Source organism: Arachis ipaensis, chromosome B8, assembly GCF_059453495.1.
Source record: "Arachis ipaensis isolate K30076 ecotype BB chromosome B8, ASM5945349v1, whole genome shotgun sequence".
NCBI lineage: Eukaryota > Viridiplantae > Streptophyta > Magnoliopsida > Fabales > Fabaceae > Arachis > Arachis ipaensis.
In genome coordinates this window covers 94,651,539-94,671,664 of record NC_142443.1, presented here as the reverse complement: position 1 = coordinate 94,671,664, position 20,126 = coordinate 94,651,539, and the positions used below count along the sequence as shown (strand labels likewise).

General features: G+C 36.3%; 1 non-coding gene and 1 pseudogene across 1 annotated transcript; both read left to right on the top strand.

Annotated features, from left to right (window-relative positions):
* Positions 1–4,913: 4,913 nt before the first annotated feature.
* LOC148548884 (small nucleolar RNA R71) lies at positions 4,914–5,017 on the top strand. The gene has a single exon (XR_015898666.1). It is a non-coding gene; the product is annotated as a small nucleolar RNA R71 (small nucleolar RNA).
* A 12,607-nt stretch (positions 5,018–17,624) lies between these two features.
* On the top strand, positions 17,625–19,818 carry LOC107611040 (uncharacterized; annotated as a pseudogene).
* Positions 19,819–20,126: the final 308 nt, after the last annotated feature.

Sequence of the window (20,126 nt, the reverse complement as noted above, 5' to 3'; positions counted from 1 at the left end):
AGAAGGTGAAGTTATATCCAAACATCTAAGCATTCACTTTATTCAAAGCAATTAACAAACACACATACTAAAAAAAAAACGACTCATAAAAAAAAGATTCCACCTAACACTTAAATGACTTATGATGAAAACACGTTCATAAAGACAATTCACCAATTATCATTTGATTGTTAAGGAACGAGACCACCTCTTATTTATTGCTTGGTTCTTCTTAATTCTTGGGATCCTGCTTCTTCTTGCTTCCTGCCTCTTTTTGACCACTTGTGCTTCCTTTGTCTTTTCTTATGAGCTTTTTCCAGAATCCAGCCTTTTTCATCGTTTCTTCCACTCCTTTTTCAAGGATCATTGCCTTGTTTATTTCTCCTTCTTTCCTCCCTTTGAAATACTCATCATAAGCTGGGAATGCTGGGTCCATCTTGTGTAGATGTTCCCCTATGTAGTTAAGCTTGATTTGCGAACTGATGTTGTAGTCAGCTTGGACTGAGTATCTTGCATTCTGTAAAGTAGTGGCTTCCTTGATTGCCAAGACATTGGCATCTTGGTGTTGGCATATGTGGCTGAAGGATTCCTGTAAGTGTAGATTTTGTTCCCTTTGCAGATCAAAGAATCTTGATTCAAAGTTCCTTTGCATATCCATCATTTTTAGATGAAAGTCTTCTTGTCTTTCCTGAGACCTCATGTATTGTTGAGACATTCCTTCCATGATTTCCTGCATTCTGCTCATATCCATGGAGTCTCTGGGAATTCGTTGTCTTCTTTCAGGAGTTGCTTGCTCTTCTTGCTCTTCTTCTCTGTCTTCTCCTTCCTGTCTTTCTTGTCCTGCTTCTTGCTCGGCTTCCACTTGTTGCCCTTCTTCATTTCTTCTTCTTGTATGTCTTGGAGGAGTTGGGCCAAGAGTCATTCTGTGTGCAGTTATGGCCAGCCCAGGATATAGCCAATTAGGTCTTTCATCCTCAAGTGGTACTTGGGCATCGATGCATAGTCTAATGATGGTGCTAGGGAAATGAAGCCAGGATTCCGGGTCACTTTTCTCACTAAACTCTTGTATCTGTTCAGCAATGAGTTTATGAACTTTGATCTCTCCTCCAACCATAATGCAATGTAGCAAGATGGCTCTTTTAGGGACTATTTCTGAAGAGTTTGCAGTGGGTAGGATGGATCTCCTAACTATTGCATACCACCCTTTAGCTTCAGGTGTTAGGTCTCCTCTTCTCAAGACTCTTGGAGCCCCTCTTGTTTTTCTCACCCATTCAGCTCTGATGGCACAAAGGTCTTCAGCAATAGTTGTATAGTCAGGTTCTCCTCTCATCCTTTCTTCATAACTTGCTTGGCTGAAATGTATGTTTTTCAGGCCAAGAGTTTTCATGATTGCTTTGGGACTGAAGTCAACTTCCACCCCTCTCACATAGCTTTTGTATGTGGGGTTCTTGGTTTGATCCTCCCTTACTGCATTTGCATAAAACTCCTTCACCAAGTTGATGTTGATTCTAGTGATTGGCTTAGTTAGGAGCTCCCACTTCCTCTTTTTGATTTTTTCCCAAACACCTGGGAACTCATCCTTTTCAAGTTCAAAGGGGACCTCAGCTAGTACCGTTTTAGGTCTCATCCATTCGGCTTGAATCTCATGGAACACTGATCTGTATCTCCATGCATCGAATCCCCTGTTTTCCTCCATTGGCTGCTTGTCTTTTCTTCTTTTGTGGCTAGATGAAGCTGCCATTTTGGTAAGTGACAACTAAAGTTGACAAGGTGAAGCAAGAAGTGTTGTTGGAGGTGTGGTGAGATTGTTTTCGGCAAGAGATGGTTATGCTATGATGAAGGAAAAAGTGTATGAAGGAGGATTGATGGTGTGGGACTCGTTCCCCAAGTGGTTCTTTATAGTGCCCATGAGTGAAAAATGAACGGCTAGGGTGGTTTGTGAAGGGTGGCTTGATGGTAAATATATGAATTGTAGATAAGGACGATTGGCTTTTCATTTTCTTGGAAGTATTCTGGCTGCATTAGGTTGTACATGTAGCTTTCTTTTCTTGCAGAACTTCCTTTTCCCATGTGTTAGTTTCAAAGATTTGTGAATTTTCTTTTTGACCAAGCACGTACCTCCCTTTGTCTTTTTCCTCCATTTTTGTCTTTTCTTTTGTACCTGCACAAACAAACAAATTTGCTATCATTTTTCGGTCCATGTGAATTATGAATAGTATTTGCACATGTAAATCAATGCTTGTCTTTATGAGCTTATAGCCGTGACTTCTACATGAATGCACACTTATTATTTGGACACCAAACTTAGTTTTTGGTTAAGTCTCCTGATGACATGAAATCCATATTGGTTGTCCTTAATGAGTGTGCATATTTCTAATAAATCATAGTCACCTTGGCTCTTTGATTCTAAACAAAGTGACTACCCTAAGTAATTGAAACTAAAGCATTAAAACATATGAATGGTATACTTGTCATGAATTTTGAAATCCAGAGGAACTTCTTGCTTTTCATAAACTGTGTTCAAAAAGAACACCAAACTTAATGTTTGGTTGTGCACCTTGAATGAAAGATGGAATTCAATTTGAGTAAGATTTGGGAGTGCCATCAGGCACACCAAACTTAGAGACCAATTGTAATTTACATGCACGGTTTAGTGCACTTAATCAATAGTTGTCCTGAGGATTCAAGTTCATGCATAAGAAACCATACTTTATTAGATGTAAAGCAAAGCACTAAAGATTAAGGATACTAAAAAAAAATGGGTTGCCTCCCATGAAGCGCTTCTTTAACGTCACTAGCTTGACGGTTGTCCCTTGTTAGGGTGGATTGTAGTGTTTGACGTCCTCTCCTCTCACTATGAAAACGTCCCCTCTTGATTCATTCATGACCTCTAAATGTTCCATAGAAAGAACTTTCTTGATTGTGAACACTTGAGGGAGCTGGGAAGGAATGGTCTTGAGGCCAGGTGGGATTGGCAGATAATGACTTGAGATCACTTTATCTCCCGGAGAAAAACCTTCAGTGGGAATTTTCTTGTTTCTCCATCCTCTTGGCAATCTCCCTATCACTCTTCCCTTTCTCTTGAGGATTTCTTCATTGACCTTTATGTCAGGAGGATCCTTCTGATCTGTTTCCACTGATTCTTGTGGCTCTAACTCTTGCAACTCTTGTTTGCCTTCCAATGACTGTTTTAGAGTCTCAGCTGCTGGATTACTTTCCTCCAAACACGGATGGCTACTATCATCTTTAGGCTTTTCAGATTCTGGTTCAGGCTCAGATGCAGGTTTGAAGACTTTGAAAATGAGCTGTTCATCATGTATTCTCAGAATTAGTTCTCCTTGTTCTACATCTATGAGCGCTCTAGTAGTGGCTAGAAATGGTCTGCCCAGAATGATAGGGTGTAAATAGCTTTCCTCCATGTCCACAATGACAAAGTCTGTGGGGAAATATAATCCCCTACTTTCACCAGCACATTTTCAACTACCCCTTCAGCTTGCTTCTGAGTTTTGTCAGCCAGTTGTATGATTACATCAGTGGATCTCACCTCGTTCAGTTGTAGCCTCTTCATAAGAGTTAGAGGCATCACATTTATGCTAGCTCCTAGATCACAGAATCCTCTGTCAATTTTTGATTCCCCTATGATGCAAGGGATATGAAAACTTCCTGGGTCCGTTTTCTTAGAGAGTGTGTCCTTCTTGATGAGAGCACTGCATTCTTTGTTCATTGTTACCGTTTGTCCTCCCTTCAAAACTCTTTTCTTGCTTAACAATTCCTTTAAATACTTGATGTGTGTGGGCATTTGATGAAGAATCTCAAGAAAGGGAATATTGACATGCAGAGAATTAAATGTCTCTAGAAACCTTGAATAGGTTTTCCTTTTTTCACCTCCTCCTAACCTCTCAGGAAATGGTGCTTTTGGTTGGTATACTTCCATCATGCCTTTTTGCGGATCCTTGGCTTGCTCAGTTCCACTTTCCTGCTTAACTTCTTCCATATCTTCTTTCAAGATTTCTGGTTCCTGCTGTGAGGACCTGATTCCTCCTTCTTCTGAGACTTCCTTCAATATGGTGATGGCCTTGCACTCTTCCCATCTTACTCTCTTTTGTTCCCCCTTAGGATTCTTTTCTGTGTCACTAGGGAACACTGCAGTTGATTTGGGTGCCTGTTGAGATAGCTCTCCTACTTGAGATTCCAACCTTTTGAGTTTTTCACCATGGTTTCTTAAGGTAGTTCTCACATCATCCCTGAAGCTCTTCAATTCAATTATGTCTTGGCTCATGGTTGCCATCATTCCTTCCATCCGGTTTAATTGATCTTGAAATTGTTGGTTCGGATTAGGTTGGGTATGTTGATTATTTTGGCCATGATATGATGATTGGGGGTAAGTGCTTTGTGTGGCTTGGTATGATCTTTGGTTGGAGTTTTGGTATGTGGAATTGTTTTGTTGGTTGTGGTTGTAAGGTTTGTGATTTTGTGGTTGGGTTTGTTGGTTTCCCCACCCAAAGTTTGGGTGGTTTCTCCAGCCTGGGTTGTAAGTGTTGGAGTGTGGATCATATGATTGCCTTTGTTGGTTTCCCACATAGTTAACCTCATCCCAATCACCTCCTTCAATGCCTATTTCCCCTTGATCTTGTGTGTATATTGCAGCCACTTGCTTTGTTTCTAATTGCCTGGTGAGCTCTGCTAGTTGCTTAGCAAACACCTTGTTTTGGGCTAGAATTGTATCAACATGGTTCAGCTCCATGACTCCCTTAGTGTTGTGCCTTTCTGATGCATAGTAGTACTCATTCTCAGCCACTGTCTCGATCACTTCAATGGCTTCTTCCACGGTCTTTTTCTTGTTCAATGAACCTCCTGATGAATGGTCTACAGCCTTCCTTGATTCATAAGAGAGTCCATCATAGAAGATGTGCAATTGCACCCAATCATGGAACATGTTTGGTGGGCATTTCCTTGTCAAGTCCTTGAATCTCTCCCATGCCTCGTAGAGAGTTTCACCATCTTGTTGTCTAAAAGTTTGGACCTCAGATCGAAGCCTATTGACCTTTTGTGGAGGGTAGAAACGTGCCAGAAACTTGCCTTCCACCTCATCCCATGTGGTTAGACTCCCCCTTGGGAATGATTCCAGCCACTTAGCTGCCTTGTCCCTAAGTGAAAATGGGAACAAGAGCAGTTTATAGGCATCTTCCTGGACTCCATTGGACTTCACAGTGTCACAAATTCTCAGGAATTTTGTGAGATGTTGGTTTGGGTCTTCATTAGCACTTCCTCCAAAGGAACAATGATTTTCCACCAATGATATTAGCTGTGGCTTGAGCTCAAAATTGTTGGCCTGAATGGGTGGTTTCTGGATGCTACTACCACAATTCCCAGAGGTTGGGTTTATGTATGAACTAAGAACCCTCCTCTCGGGAATGGCATTGTTTCCATCAGCTCTCTCATGGTTGTGAACTTCTCTATCCATGTTGAGATCTAGAGCTTCCTCAAAATTGTCCTCAGATTCTCCTTCAGATTCCTCTTCTCCCACTACTCTCTTCCCTCTTGCTTCCCTTCTAAGTCTATGAAGGGTCCTTTCCGGTTCGGTATATGGAGGAGTTGATGTCTCTCCTCTCCTACCTGTCATACAAGAACACAGCTCAAACACAAACAAGTAAAATACTCTTGGTTAATGGAAGAGTATGGTTAGCTCAATTGAGGAATTAATTCAAACAGTTAGTGAGTCAGTGAGTTAGTTGCATGAATTTAAAGGCATAAAGAAGGAAAGCATGTAACCAAGTGCAGAAATTAAAATTCAACAAGTATTTAGAACAGAATTAACAAAGCAAGAGAAAATTGCTCAATCTAGTTAGCTTCCAATTTGAGAATTGTCAATCGAAAACCAATCCCCGGCAACGGCGCCATAAACTTGATGCGCATAAACGTGTTATGCTACGATTTAGGAAATTGCACGATCGGCAAAATTCCTTCCGGCAAGTGCACCGGTTATCGTCGTCAAGTAAAAACTCACAATAGAGTGAGGTCGAATCCCACAAGGATTGGTTGAGTGAGCAATTCGGATTAGAAGTGTGTTCTAGTTGAGCGGAATCAAGATTTGAGATGAGAATTGCGGAATGTAAAATTGGCGGGAAAAGTAAATGACAAGAAAATTAAATGGCTGAATCTTAAATTGCATGAATTAAAGAGCAGAATGTAAATTGCTGAAATTAAAAGGGAATGGGGATGATTGCAAGAATTGAATTGCAGAATGTAAAGAGAAAGTGGAAATCAGAAATGGGGAATTCATTGGGTTTAGGAGATATTGAAATCTCCGAATCAAAACATGTAAATCTCTTCCTCAACCAATGCATTCATTGAATTTTGCTTGGCAATCTTATATGATTGGATCCCAATTCCTTGGCTCACCAATGCTCTCTAAAAACAAACAAATTCCCAATCCCTTGGTTTAAATGTTCATAAGAAGAGATGATGCTTGATCACTGATTATACCACACAATTTCATGAACCACAATTTGGTAGGATTACATGTCACAATATCCATCCAAACCCCAATCCAATCCACTGTGAGAAAGCTTCTCTAGCATGAATCCTCCATTCCTTTCCCAAGGCTCCGAAGGATTCCAAGTATGAGTAATCTCTTTCCCAAGACAACTACTCAATGGAATTAGATCGAGAAGCTTTCTAACAAAATTCAAGAGAAAAGATTGAAGAAGAAGATAAACTATTATTGATTCATTGAATTACAATAGAGCTCCCTAACCCAATGAAAGGGGGTTTAGTGAATCATAGCTCTGAATTCAATTACAAAGAAAAAGAAACTAGCTAAAAAAATGAAAGTCCAATCCCCTCTAACTTAACTTCTATCCTATTTATACACTTTCTATATTGAGCTTCAGTTGTGCTTCTTGGGCTTTGAGGCCTCTCCTTGCTTTCCTTTTGCCCTGGGTTTATGATCCATAATCTTGATGAGGTTGTTGATCCAAATCCTGTAACATTTATTGAGCCAACTTAGTGATAATCAAATAATGGCACATGACTCAATAAATGAGATTTCAAACTCATCAATCCCTCAGGCCCAATCCCATAAACCATGATATTCAATTGGGTTTCATACCAAAGTAAGTTTAAGTTAATAATTGTGCTCAAAGACTAACTTAAATCACAATATTTTTGGCCCAGAAACCCTATTCAAGAGTGGCGTTTAAGTTGTAGTTTAAGCTTAAACTACAACTTAAACGCCAGACACTTCCAGTGAGGCCATTTGTAGAAGCACGTTTAAGCTTCAGTTAAGGTTAAACTGAAGCTTAAACGTGGAAATGGAAGAAGGTAGCCCTGGAGAGTCATGTAGTCGAACACGTTTAAGCTTCAGTTTAAGGTTAAACTGAAGCTTAAACGTGGAGATAGGAAGGGCAGCCCTGGAGGTCGAACACGTTTAACCTCCAGTTTGAGGTCAAACTGGAGGTTAAACGTGGAAAAGGGTGGAGGCATACTGGAAGTCGAACACGTTTAACCTCCAGTTTGAGGTCAAACTGGAGGTTAAACGTGGAAGCTTGGAATGGTGGCCCTGGAGGTGTCGAACACGTTTAACCTCCAGTTTGGGGTCAAACTGGAGGTTAAACGTGGAGATGGAGAGAGCAACCCTGGAGTGAAAAAACTATCGAACACGTTTAAGCTCCAGTTTGAGTCAAACTGGAGCTTAAACGTGGAATGGCCCCTGGTACTCTTCCTGGTTCTGGCGTTTAACCTCCAGTTTGAGGTCAAACTGGAGGTTAAACGTGGAACTCCTCCCTGGGTGGCATACTCATTCTGGCGTTTAACCTCCAGTTTGAGGTCAAACTGGAGGTTAAACGTGGAATGCTCCTTAAGTGAGGCTTTTCATTCTGGCGTTTAACCTCCAGTTTGAGGTCAAACTGGAGGTTAAACTTCAATCCCAGCATTTCTTATCCTTCATGATTTTGGCGTTTAAGCTCCAGTTTAGGCTTAAACTGGAACTTAAACTCCACATGTGATATTCAAGCTTCCTTTATTGATTTTGTTGCTTCCTTGCTTAGCCTCTTCTTCCCTGAAATCATCCAAACAATTGCATCAAAGTCTTGCAAAATTTCATGAGAAATCTTTCATTCATAGCATTTAAGTAATATAACTAAAACTCATGGAAATTGCATCAAAATCATATTGTTTGGATGGTTCATTACTTTGTTCTTCATTTAACCATTTTTGGTTACTTTAAGCTCAAGAAAATGCATAAAACAACTAAAACTAACAGAAACATGCTAGTGAAACTAGCCTATGATGCCTTGGCATCATATGCCATGAGCCGAAGGGCTATATTTATTGATAAATGGTTGGTTCTTGATTGGACCATGAGCCGGATGGCTGAGTTCTTGTCGGATACGGCAGAGCCATGTTGATAAATTGGCTAGTTCTGGATTGAACTGTGAGCCGGGTGGCTGAGTTATTGCCGAGTTACGGCAAAGCCATTATGGATTATGGCTGAGTATAAAGGCATATATGATAAATTAACGAATATGATAAATGAATAATGATGAAAAATGTTGAATGTAAGCATGCTTGTGTTTTCTCTCTGGTTGTAAGGGTGACAGGGCACCGATACCCTCTAATGGCGACAGGGCGCAGATACCCTCTAATGGCGACAGGGCGCAGATACCCTCTAATGGTGACAGGGCACATATTCCCTCTAATGATATTAATACGCAACAGAGAGACTGTGCCCGGGTTAGCTACCGGACATGTCGGGTTGGCTTGATAACCGACAGATGATATCATCAGCCATAGGGCAGGCATTCATCATTTGCATATGTTTGAATTGTTTGGGTTTGCCTATTTGTTTTGGATTTCTACATTATATATGCTAAGTTACCTGATTATGTGCTACTTGTTCTACTTGTACCCTAATTGTGTATTACTTGCCTGTATTGCTTGTGTTTGTACAACTGAGAGGCCCCTCATGTTGGTGTCGGTGGAGGTTGAGGGCTGTTCTTGATGAGATGAATTGATGATGCGATTGCATGATGATGGTGATCATTAGTTGAGATGATTTGAGCTCCCTGGGTAGACGCAGTGATGTGGTTTCACTAGTTCCAGGGAGGGCATGATATATTGATATAGAATTGCTGAGACAGCACGACTGATGATGGCTTTGTTTATGATTCTGAAATCTGATTCGTGGGAGAGTCAGCGAGTTGGGAGTCATATGAGATGTGATCTAGATTTAGTATTCCTTTACGACAGATGCCTATTTATAGATTAGTGAGAATCTAGGCTGGATACTTGGTGAAAAGGAGTTTAGGATGCTTGGTGAGTTTTTATTGCAGTGCATTGTATTTATTTGGCACTTTTACCGTACTGGGAACCCATGGGCCCGGGGTTTTCATTCCGTATATATCTCTTGTTTTTCAGATACAGGTCCAGGTGCTCAGAAGTGAGTTGTGGGTCGTCTGAGAGACGGCGAAGATCTTTATTTTCTCTACTTTGTGTTTGATTAGAATCTCTCCACCTATGTTTTGAAAAGATTATATTATGTATTGAACTTTTTTGGAACTTGCCTATAGAGGCTCTTATGTTTCCTTTGGGAGAGATTAGGATATACTGTTGTCATCTACTTTCATACTGTACCCTAGCCGGCCTAAACTTCGCGGGTCGCGACTAGTGGCTATTTACTTATGTTATATATATCTATCTGTTATCTATCTCTTAATCTCCTCTACGCCTTGTCCGTATATCGTTTTCGGCTTCACGGTTTATCTTTTGTTGTCGAAACGTGAGTGATACGTCTTCGCGATTTTATTTCTACTCTTTTCAGGCTTCTCGATTAATACTCTTTTCGAAATTACCTATATTTATATATTAAAAATCCACCTGAGAGTCATACCACCGTAATATTATTGACTTATGACTCGAGCATAAGGATTTGAATATTAAGGTGTTACAATTCTCATTATTTTCCTGTGCTGTAGTAGTATCTTGAGCAACAACGATATTCTCATTGTTCTCTTGTACTGTAACTGGATCTATAGTAGAATTCTCATTGTACTCTTGTACTATAACTGTGTCTTGAACAACAATAGATACAAAGACCTGATCATTGTCAGTTACAGAATCCTCATCAAAAGCAACATTTCTAATATTTCCTTCCCCCCCCCCAAACTCAACATCCTCAAGAAATCTCGCATTTCCCATTTCAAAATAGACCTTAATGCAGGATTGTAAAACTTGTACCCATGAGTGCTTAGCGTAACCAACAAAGCAGAAACTAATTGTCCTTGAGTCCAATTTTTTTTTATGCGGCCTATAAGGTCGCACCTCACCTGGACATCCCCAAATATGCAAATGCTTTATACTGGGCCTTTTCCCAGCCAAATTCCATATGGAGTTTTGTTAACTGCTTTGCTTGGCACCCTATTAAGGATTTACACTGCGGTCTTTAAGGCTTTTCTCCAGAGTGATTCAGGTAAGGAAGAATGACAAATCATACTTCTTACCATGTCCTTAAGAGTTCGGTTCCTTCGCTCTGCAACACCATTCATGCTAGGTTTGCCTGGCATGGTGTATTGCGGAACAATACCACACTCCTCTAGGAAAAGAGCAAAAGGCCCGGGATGTTGCTCACCTGAACCGTCATATCTTCTGTAGTATTCACCACCACGATCAAATTTGACAGGTTTAATTTTCTTTCCAAATTGAAGTTCAACTTTAGCTTTAAATGACATGAAAACATCCAAGGCTTGGGACTTTTCATGAATTAAATATAGATACCCGTAACGAGAATAATTATCTATGAACGTAATAAAGTACTGTTGTCCATTCCAAGAGACAGTAGGGATTGGGCCACATATATCGGTATGTATCAGTTCTAAGACATCTTTAGCTCTCTCGACACCTAATTTCCTTTCATTTGTTCTTTTTCCCTTTATGCACTAAATGCAGACTTCAAAGTCCGTAAAAATTAGGGGTCCAAGAATTTCATCCGACACGAGCCTCTGAATTCTCTGTTTAGAGATGTGACCTAGACGTTTGTGCCATAATGATGCCAAATTCTCATTTAGTTTTATTTTGTACCTGTTTGCAGTATTTCATTATTATAGGAATTCAAAACAAGGCTATATAGATTATCCACCAAATGACCAGAGCAAATATTATTCGAATTATAAAAGAGACCGACTTTATTATTTCTGAATGAACAAAAATAACCTGATTTGTCCAAACGAGAAACAGAAACCAAATTTCGTCTAAATGACGGTACATAAAATGTCTCTAATAAATCCAAGTAAAATCCACTCATGGAACATAATCTAAAGGTTCATATAGCTTCGACTGCAACTATATTGCCGTCTGCCACAAAGATGTATCTTTCAGTATCATTTGGCGGTCGGCTCCACAGGCAACCCTGCATAGTAATACTTACACAAGTAGTAGCAGCAGAATCTACCCACGAAGTATCAACAGGTGCATAACTTAAACTAGCCTCAGAACAAACGAAAGTAAGAATTATATCCTTCTTTACACGCCAAGTGGTATATTTGGTACAATCCTTCTTCATGTGTCCCCCCTTCTTATAGAAGAAACAGGTTAAAACTTGATCCTGTTTCTTAGCCTTTTCTTGCTGAGAAGGCATATCCGCAGTAGTATCACACTTTCTTTTATACTGAGAAGATGAAGTCATGAGAGCACTTTCAGTCTTATCTTGCTGTAGCCTCTCTTCTTCTTGCACACAGTGAGATATAAGCTCATTTAAGGACCAAGTGTCCTTCAGAGTGTTATAACTCACTTTGAATTGCCCAAAGTGTCCAGGAAGGGAAATCAAAATGAAATGCACGAGTAAATCTTCAGACAACTCTAACTTTAGTGCTTTCAATTTTGAAGAAAGATGAGACATTTTCATAATGTACTCCCTAATGTTCCCTTTACCTTTATACCTCATGGAGACAAGTTTGTTCAAAAGACTACTTGCCTCCGTCTTTTTATTCTTAGTTTGGCATCTTTATCCTCAGTAATTGAGCTCCGAAACGCCTCAGAAATTGAGCATTTCATGATCATAATGCTCATTCGATTGGATCTCTCCCACTTCTCTATTTTAACCTCGTTGAGATTTTTCGGAGTGGAAGTGGATTTCTCCTCTCAAAGAGCTATATCTAGATCCATACAACCGAGGACGATCTCCACGGTATCCTTCCAAACTTTAAAGTTTGAACCATTCAGCATAGGAATACTACTGATTTGTGCAGAAACATTGGTAGCTAAAGCCATAGTTTCTGGATTAGAACAAATAAACATGCAGTAAACATTTGTTAAATAATGGAAAAAAATCCATATTGAGATATCTAGAACAACATTAATTTTCAATTTTTGGATAGAAAAATTAACTATAAGTGATACTCTCATTGCAGTAATCAAATATTGTCAAAATTCCTGTCACACATGAAGCCTTTCTTTGGACCGACTTAATGCGCACATGGAGACTTAAACTTCGCAACCTATTTGTTACCGCATATATTTTCTATTAATTGGTCAAGCAATAACCTTCCTTTGGGTCGATTATTGATCGCATAATTAATAGAAAATAAATAAAAGTGTGCCATGCTTATTATTTTGCCAAACAATAAACTTCCTTTGGGCCGATTATTGTCCGCATAAATAATAACCATTACTTTATTCTTAATTAGCTACCCAAACATATATTTACCATCAATATGTGTACGTAATTCGGCCAAATATAGACCTTCCTTTGGGCTGACCAATATTTGCATGAATTACATATCATCATATTCCTAATGTTTTGAATAAATTAATTTTCACAAAAGAGACTACTTTGGCAGCATAATGTTCAATTAATTTATTCCAAAACCAAATCTTTATGATAGATGGGTATAATAATCCAAATTGTTATTAATTTCCTTATGTAACAATAAAAAAATACTTTATATAACAAAATTAAAATACTTAAATAGCATAGAATTATAGGACACAATATAAAATAACTATATAATATTATGTGACCTCCTTAGTTATATACATATTTAAATATGAAAATTGCTAATATTATTGTGAAACAAAATTAAATTCACAATATATCATAAAAAAATTAAATTTTCCATAAAATAAATATGTATAACACCAAAAAACAATAATAATAAAAAAAAAACTTAATCCTTAATATTCTTTAACTTTATACATATGCACGTATAGAAGTTATATATGTATAAAACTTAAATTCACATTAAATTCAAAGAGGTTAGTTTTCGATCAAAACCAAATTCAATATATTTAGCAACTTATTATCAATTGTTTTCTTTTTTATATAAAAAAAAAAACGAATCCATGAACAAACAATAAAAAAATATCTATATCTTTATGAAAGCACTCAGAGTCCATGTATGCACATTAAACAAATAATAAACTGATCGGATCCATAAAATTAAGTTGATCCAAAAGGAGAGTAACCACGCAAATATATATTGATTCAATGAGATTAAAATTTAATATTTTCAATGATTCAATTATAAATGGCTCTGATACCACTTGTTAGAATAAATAATTTTATTAATTCAGATCATCCATATTAAATCACCAAAAATATATCATAATGCGGAAGCGTACTTTTACGCATAAGAGTCAGAAATTGATGGGAGAGTTTGAATCTTGTGATTCTTTCGATCTTCCTCAACCAAAGCCTTCTGTATTCCTAGGCGGCTGAATTGTGACTCTTCTGATGGGGAAAGAACAACAAAGTCAGCTTTGGTATATTGGGGACCGAAACCCTGAAAATCTATTTATATTTGAGCATGGCACCCATTAAACCCTAAAACTCAAATAAAATAGTATCTAAAGCCCAAAATATAATATATCTAAAATCCAAAAAGATAATTATCTAAAGGACAAAAGATAATATCTGGTTTTATTCTCATTTAATTCCAAATAAAAAATAATAATGACTTATTCAATTTAGCATTTATAACAATAAATGAGATCACCATTATATAAATCATTTAATTTAAAATAGTATAATTTATGATTACAATTAATATATATATTGCCCACAAACAAATTAAAAAATTAAAATAATTTCCTAACATATTACACACAAATGATAAGAAATTACAAGTCTTTAGAAATTGTTGGGAACGATTAATTACTATCTAAGAATACATAAAAATCGCACCATGCAATTTTAATTTTAAAAAATAGAAAGCGTACTATGAGATTTTTTTTTTTATTTTTTAAAAAATTTAAAATCACACCGTGTGATTTTTTTTTTTTATATTTTTTAAAAAATTATAAATTGCATCCGGCGATTAATATCAGTTTTAAAGTCACTCTATATTCTAGTAATATCCCAAAAAAGTCTAATATTTTTTTAAGAAATCCTTCATAAAAAAAAAATAGCCCCATATGTGTGTATGTTATAGGGATGACGCATGCAGATAGGTGTGTGTGAACGGTTTTATGGTTCCAAATAAACGGTTTGCAAATTGCAATTGCACTCACTCAACCTGTGAAATGTTTTGTCAGTTTGGTAGTTGTGAACACAACCGCAAATGTCTATTTTGTTAAATAAAATGTTTTCCGAGTTTTGCTAAATAAAGTGTACCATATCATCTTCCTTTTTTATTTCTTCTTTTCAAAAAGGTTAGGTACGTAGGTAGTTTGATAGTGATTATTATTTACTAAAATCAATGTATATTTCAGTTTCAGCAATAAATTCTCATATTTTATAAATAAAAATTTGAATAAAATATTATTTTAATCTTTAATATTTAGATTAGATTCTAATTTAGTTTGTAATGTTTCAAATATTTTATTTCTATCCTAAAAAAATTTAAAGAAGTTTAATATTATTACGCAATTAAATTTGACACGAATAGTTAATAAAGTGAGTTATATAGACGTTAATAATGTAATTGTTAAGTCATATCGATCTTTCTTCTGTATTAGAGAATGAAAAAGTCTAGGGGACCAGCAACTTTTGTGTTTTCTAGCCAGCACTTAACCATCAAAAGAAAAGTGAGTGATTTCTCACAATTGGATTTAATCTCACACCATTAAAAACACTATTGATTACCAATTGATGGTTACAAAATACTAAAGTTGCTGCCCCTAGCATTGCTCATAGAGAAATACAACCAAAGTTTTTTTGTAATTTTTTTTTTTTCGATCTCATTATTCTTATAAAAAAGTTTTAAATCCTAATAATCAATTATCAACACTCTATAATTAAAAGCAATATTTTTACGTTGGTGACCATTAATAGATTGATTTTATTTATGTATATAAATTAAATATTATTGTCTCTTTAATATGTTAATTGTTCATATCAAATTTAACGGTAGAACAATATTAAATTTGCTTAAAATTTTTTGAAATAAAAATAAAATGTTCAAAATTTTTTAAAACAAATAAAATATTTAAAATATTAGAAGTTAAATTAAAATTTGATCAAATATTAGAGATAAAAATAACACTTTATATAAAAAGATATTATCATCTGTAATAGCCATCAAATTATCAGCAAAAATCGAATTTGTGTTCTTATGGTACAAAGCGGTTGTTCATTACTAACTATGACAGTTACCTTACTTTAGCTACTAAGTGTACAAGCTAAGTACTCTGTATGAATTAAATTCAAAATATCAAAACACACCTACCCAATATCAAAATATTCTACGATGAACAAATGAAATGATAATCAAATAATAAATATCTAATATTTTATTCATAACAAGAATATATATTAATCAATATCTATGAAGCACGGACACTTTGTTTAATTGCCGTGTCGGCGTGTCAGACACATTTTGGACACGACGCACGGAGACACTCGTCCGACACGCGTGTCTCCCGTGTCCAAACGTGTCCTGTCCAAAAAAACAAAAAAACAAGCCGGACACGGCCCAGACACGGCCGGACACGGCCCAATGCCATTTTGGAACATCAATTTCACTTTCAGTCTTTCACCCTTCACTTTAACAAAAAGTTAAAAACCTAACCTTTCACCTCCATCCCTAAACCCGTCTCTGGCTCTGTGGCTCCAACCCACTCACCCTCTCCTCACCGCCAGTCTACCGCCACCTCCAGCCATCGCCGCCACCTCCAGCCATCGCCGCCACCTCCGGTCGTCACCGCCGTGTATGTTCATCATCTCTCTCCACACCCACTCACTCTTAATCTCAGCATCTTCTCTTCACTGCCGTCACTTCTTCTACGGTGCTTGTCATCGCCGTTCACTGCCGTTCGCTGCCGTTCACTCCCCGGTTCGCCACCTCTTCGTTGCCGTGTTCGCCACCTCCCCGGTCGCCACTTCTAACGTGACCGTTGCCCTGCTCTCGTGCTCTTCTGCATCCTCCATTTCAAGTAAGGGAGAATATTTATTTTTCCATCAATCAATTTTCTGGTTCTGTATTTCTATTTTTCTCTGGCCTCTGTGCTTCTCTTTGGTTCTGATTTGTTTTGTTATTTTTGTGCTTCCATTTGATTTTGGATTTCTATTTTGTTATGTGCATCTCCTTGGTTTGGTTTTGTTTTGTGCTTCTGGAATTAGATATTGTTAGAGACTTCTTTCATAATTTTTTACTGCTGCTATGAGAAGATTAGAAATTAGAAAGTAATAGAAAGACACAGAACTGATAGAAAAAAGACAAGAGGAAAAAAACTGGATTGATTGTACTTCATTGATATGATTTTGTTTTGTTTCTTCTCCAAACAATAATAATAAATGCTTTTGGCATGAAACCGCTTTATGATTAGAAGATTGGATTAGATGCTATATTCTCCAATGAGCATGTCATGTTTTAAAATACTTTCTAGCACAATGATGGAAGGTACAGAGTGTTCCAACCACTAGCAGCAAAAAGATATTTCTGTTGAAAAATTGATATCTTTGATTAAAAATGTTATTTGAATGCATAAACCTTAATCTTCAGTTCTCATCTTAGTGTATATACATAACTACAATGTGCACAGAGTGTAATGAAAGAAATAACCAATTATAACTACATTCCACGTGAGTGTCACATATTCCTGTTTCCAATAACATAATAAAACATATTCCTTTTTGTTCAAAATTGCATGGTTCATAATTAAAATTGGAATGCACTGTCACCAGTCACTATCTTCTGCTTCATTCCTTATGGCAGTATTCAGCACTTATGTATATGAAGTGGAATATGCAGTGACTTGTAAGATTCTTAGAAATCAATTTATTTTGAGTTTTAGTGTAAATGTCTAGACTCTAGATAGCAATTTGTCTGTACTATAATCTGTTTTATATGCATTTATGTATATGCCGTTATTATATATATCATGGTTCTAATGCTAATCCTGATTCATAGCATTAGGTTATGTTTCTCTTCTTAGTAATCATGTTCATATTGAAGGATTATTTGTTAAGGTTTTGTTGTGGTCATTGGTAATTCGCACCTTTTATAATATGTTTTTATTTGTTTCTTTTGTAGTAAACATTAAACAATAATAGCTGGGAATGAACTCAGCTTACTTACACAAATGTTTAGTATTATATAATAATTTTCTTTGGTTTTGTTTTCTCTTAATGCTTTTTTTGGTTCTGTTTTGCTCAAGAAATTGAATTATAAAAAAATAATTTTGTTTCTTAAATTATTGTAGGATTGTGAGAGATGAGTTCAGAGAGTGTTCAAAACAATTTTGAAGAAAGTATTGATAAGCCTTTATGGAAATTTGTAACAAAGAAAGATAAAATTGAAGGGAGCGGAAATCTTGAATTTCAATGTAAATTTTGCAAAGTTTTATTCAGTGGTTCTTATACTAGAGTAAGAGCACATTTATTGAAGATTTCAGGAAAAGGAATTAGATTTTGTGCAAAAGTTACATCAACAAAGCTTGAAGAACTTAAGAAACTTGATAGTGAAAGTACATTGTTGCATGAAAGTAAAAAGGCTAAGTCAATTCCTCTTCCACCCTTATCTAATGCAAGTGAAATTGATTCAAGAAAAAGAAGAGCTACTGGACCTTTAGAGAAAGCTTTTAATGTGAATGCAAGGGAGACTCTAGATTTACATATTGCTAGAATGTTTTTTTCATCTGGATTACCTTTTCATCTAGCAAAAAATCCGTATTTTGTCAAAGCTTTTTCTTATGCTGCCAATAATTATATTGATGGTTATATTCCTCCTGGATATAATAAATTGAGGACAACTTTGCTTGAGAAAGAGAAGCAACATGTGGAGAGAATGTTAGAACCTACTAAGAATTCATGGAGTGGAAAGGGAGTGAGCATTGTAAGTGATGGATGGAGAGATCCCCAAAGGAGGCCTCTTCTTAATTTTATGGCTGTAACTGAAAGTGGGCCTATGTTTTTGAAAGCTGTAGATTGTTCAGATGAGATCAAAGACAAGGATTATGTTGCAAGGCAAATAAGAGATGTCATAAGAGAAGTCGGTCTCTCAAATGTAGTGCAGATTGTGACTGATAATGCGCCAGTTTGTAAAGCGGCTGGTTTATTGATTGAAGCTGAATTTCCATCTGTTTTTTGGACTCCTTGTGTTGTTCATACTCTCAACCTTGCTTTAAAGGACATTTGTGCAGCTAAGAATACAGAGAAGAATAATTTTGTTTATCAAGAATGCTCATGGATTACTCAAATTGCTGACGATGTTTCTTTTATAAAAAATTTTATTGTTAATCATCATATGAGGTTATCTATTTTCAATGAATTTAATACATTGAAGTTGCTTAATGTTGCTCCTACTCGATTTGCTTCTACTATTGTGATGCTCAAAAGATTTAGGTTGTTAAAGCAAGGCCTCAAAGAGATGGTTATAAGTGAGAAGTAATCTTCATATAAGGAAGATAATATTGGCAGAGCTGAAGTTGTTACAGAAAAGATTTTGAGTGAAAATTGGTGGCAAAAAATTGATTATATTCTTGCTTTCACAAATCCTATTTATGATGTTTTAAGAAGTATAGACACAGATGCACCTACTCTTCATTTGGTCCATGATATGTGGGATTCAATGATCAAGAAAGTAAAAAGTGCTATATATCTCTATGAAAGAAAAGATGAACAAGAGTCATCGTCCTTCTACGATGTTGTGCACTCAATATTAGTTCAAAGATGGACAAAAAGTAGCACACCTCTTCATTGTTTAGCACATTCATTGAATCCAAGGTAACTTTTTACATTTATTGTTTATAACTTTTATTTATAAGTGAAGATAATTGAATCATTATTAATTTATGCTTAAACACTAATTATCTAGGTATTATAGCCACCAATGGTTGAGAGAAGATCTTACACGAGTTTCTCCTCATCAAGATATTGAGATCACTAATGAGAGAGTTAAATGCTTGAAGAGGTATTTTCCTAATGAAGAAGAAAGGAGAAAGGTAAACATTGAATTTGCAAACTTTTCTGATGGTAGAGGTATCTTTGATGATTATGACTCTTTGAATGATAGAGGCATAGTTGATGCAAAGTCTTGGTGGCTAATTCATGGTAGTAAAGCAAAATTTCTTCAACCAATTGCTCTTAGGCTAATAGGGCAACCATCTTCATCTTCTTGTTGTGAAAGAAATTGGAGCACATATTCTTTTATCCATTCCCTGAAAAGAAACAAGTTGAAGCCTAAACGTGCAGAAAATTTAGTATTTGTCCACACTAATCTTCGTCTTCTTTCAAGAAAAACTCCACAATATAATAAAGGAGAAACTATGATGTGGGATATTGCTGGAGATGCTTTTTCACCAATTGATGAAGAAAATGGTGTTCTTGAAGTTGCTCACCTTTCTCTTGATGAACCGGAGTTGGAAAGAGTGACTTTTTCTAATGATAAAGATATCAACCATATATGATGGAGAAAGAATGACTTTAGATAACTTTTTTTTTTGTACATGTGATGTACAAAATTCTTACTATCTTTATTAAGACATAGGAATTTAGAATTTTATCTTTTGAATACCTATACACTTTAGGAAAAATACATATCATATGGTTGTTTTTGAAAATATCTCTATTAAGACATATATCTATTTAAATATATTATATTATTAATATATGCGTGTCCCCGTGTCCGACAACTTTTTAAAATTAACGTGTCGCCGTGTCGCGTGTCGTGTCGTGTCTCGTGTCCGTGTCCGTGTCTGTGCTTCATAGATCAATA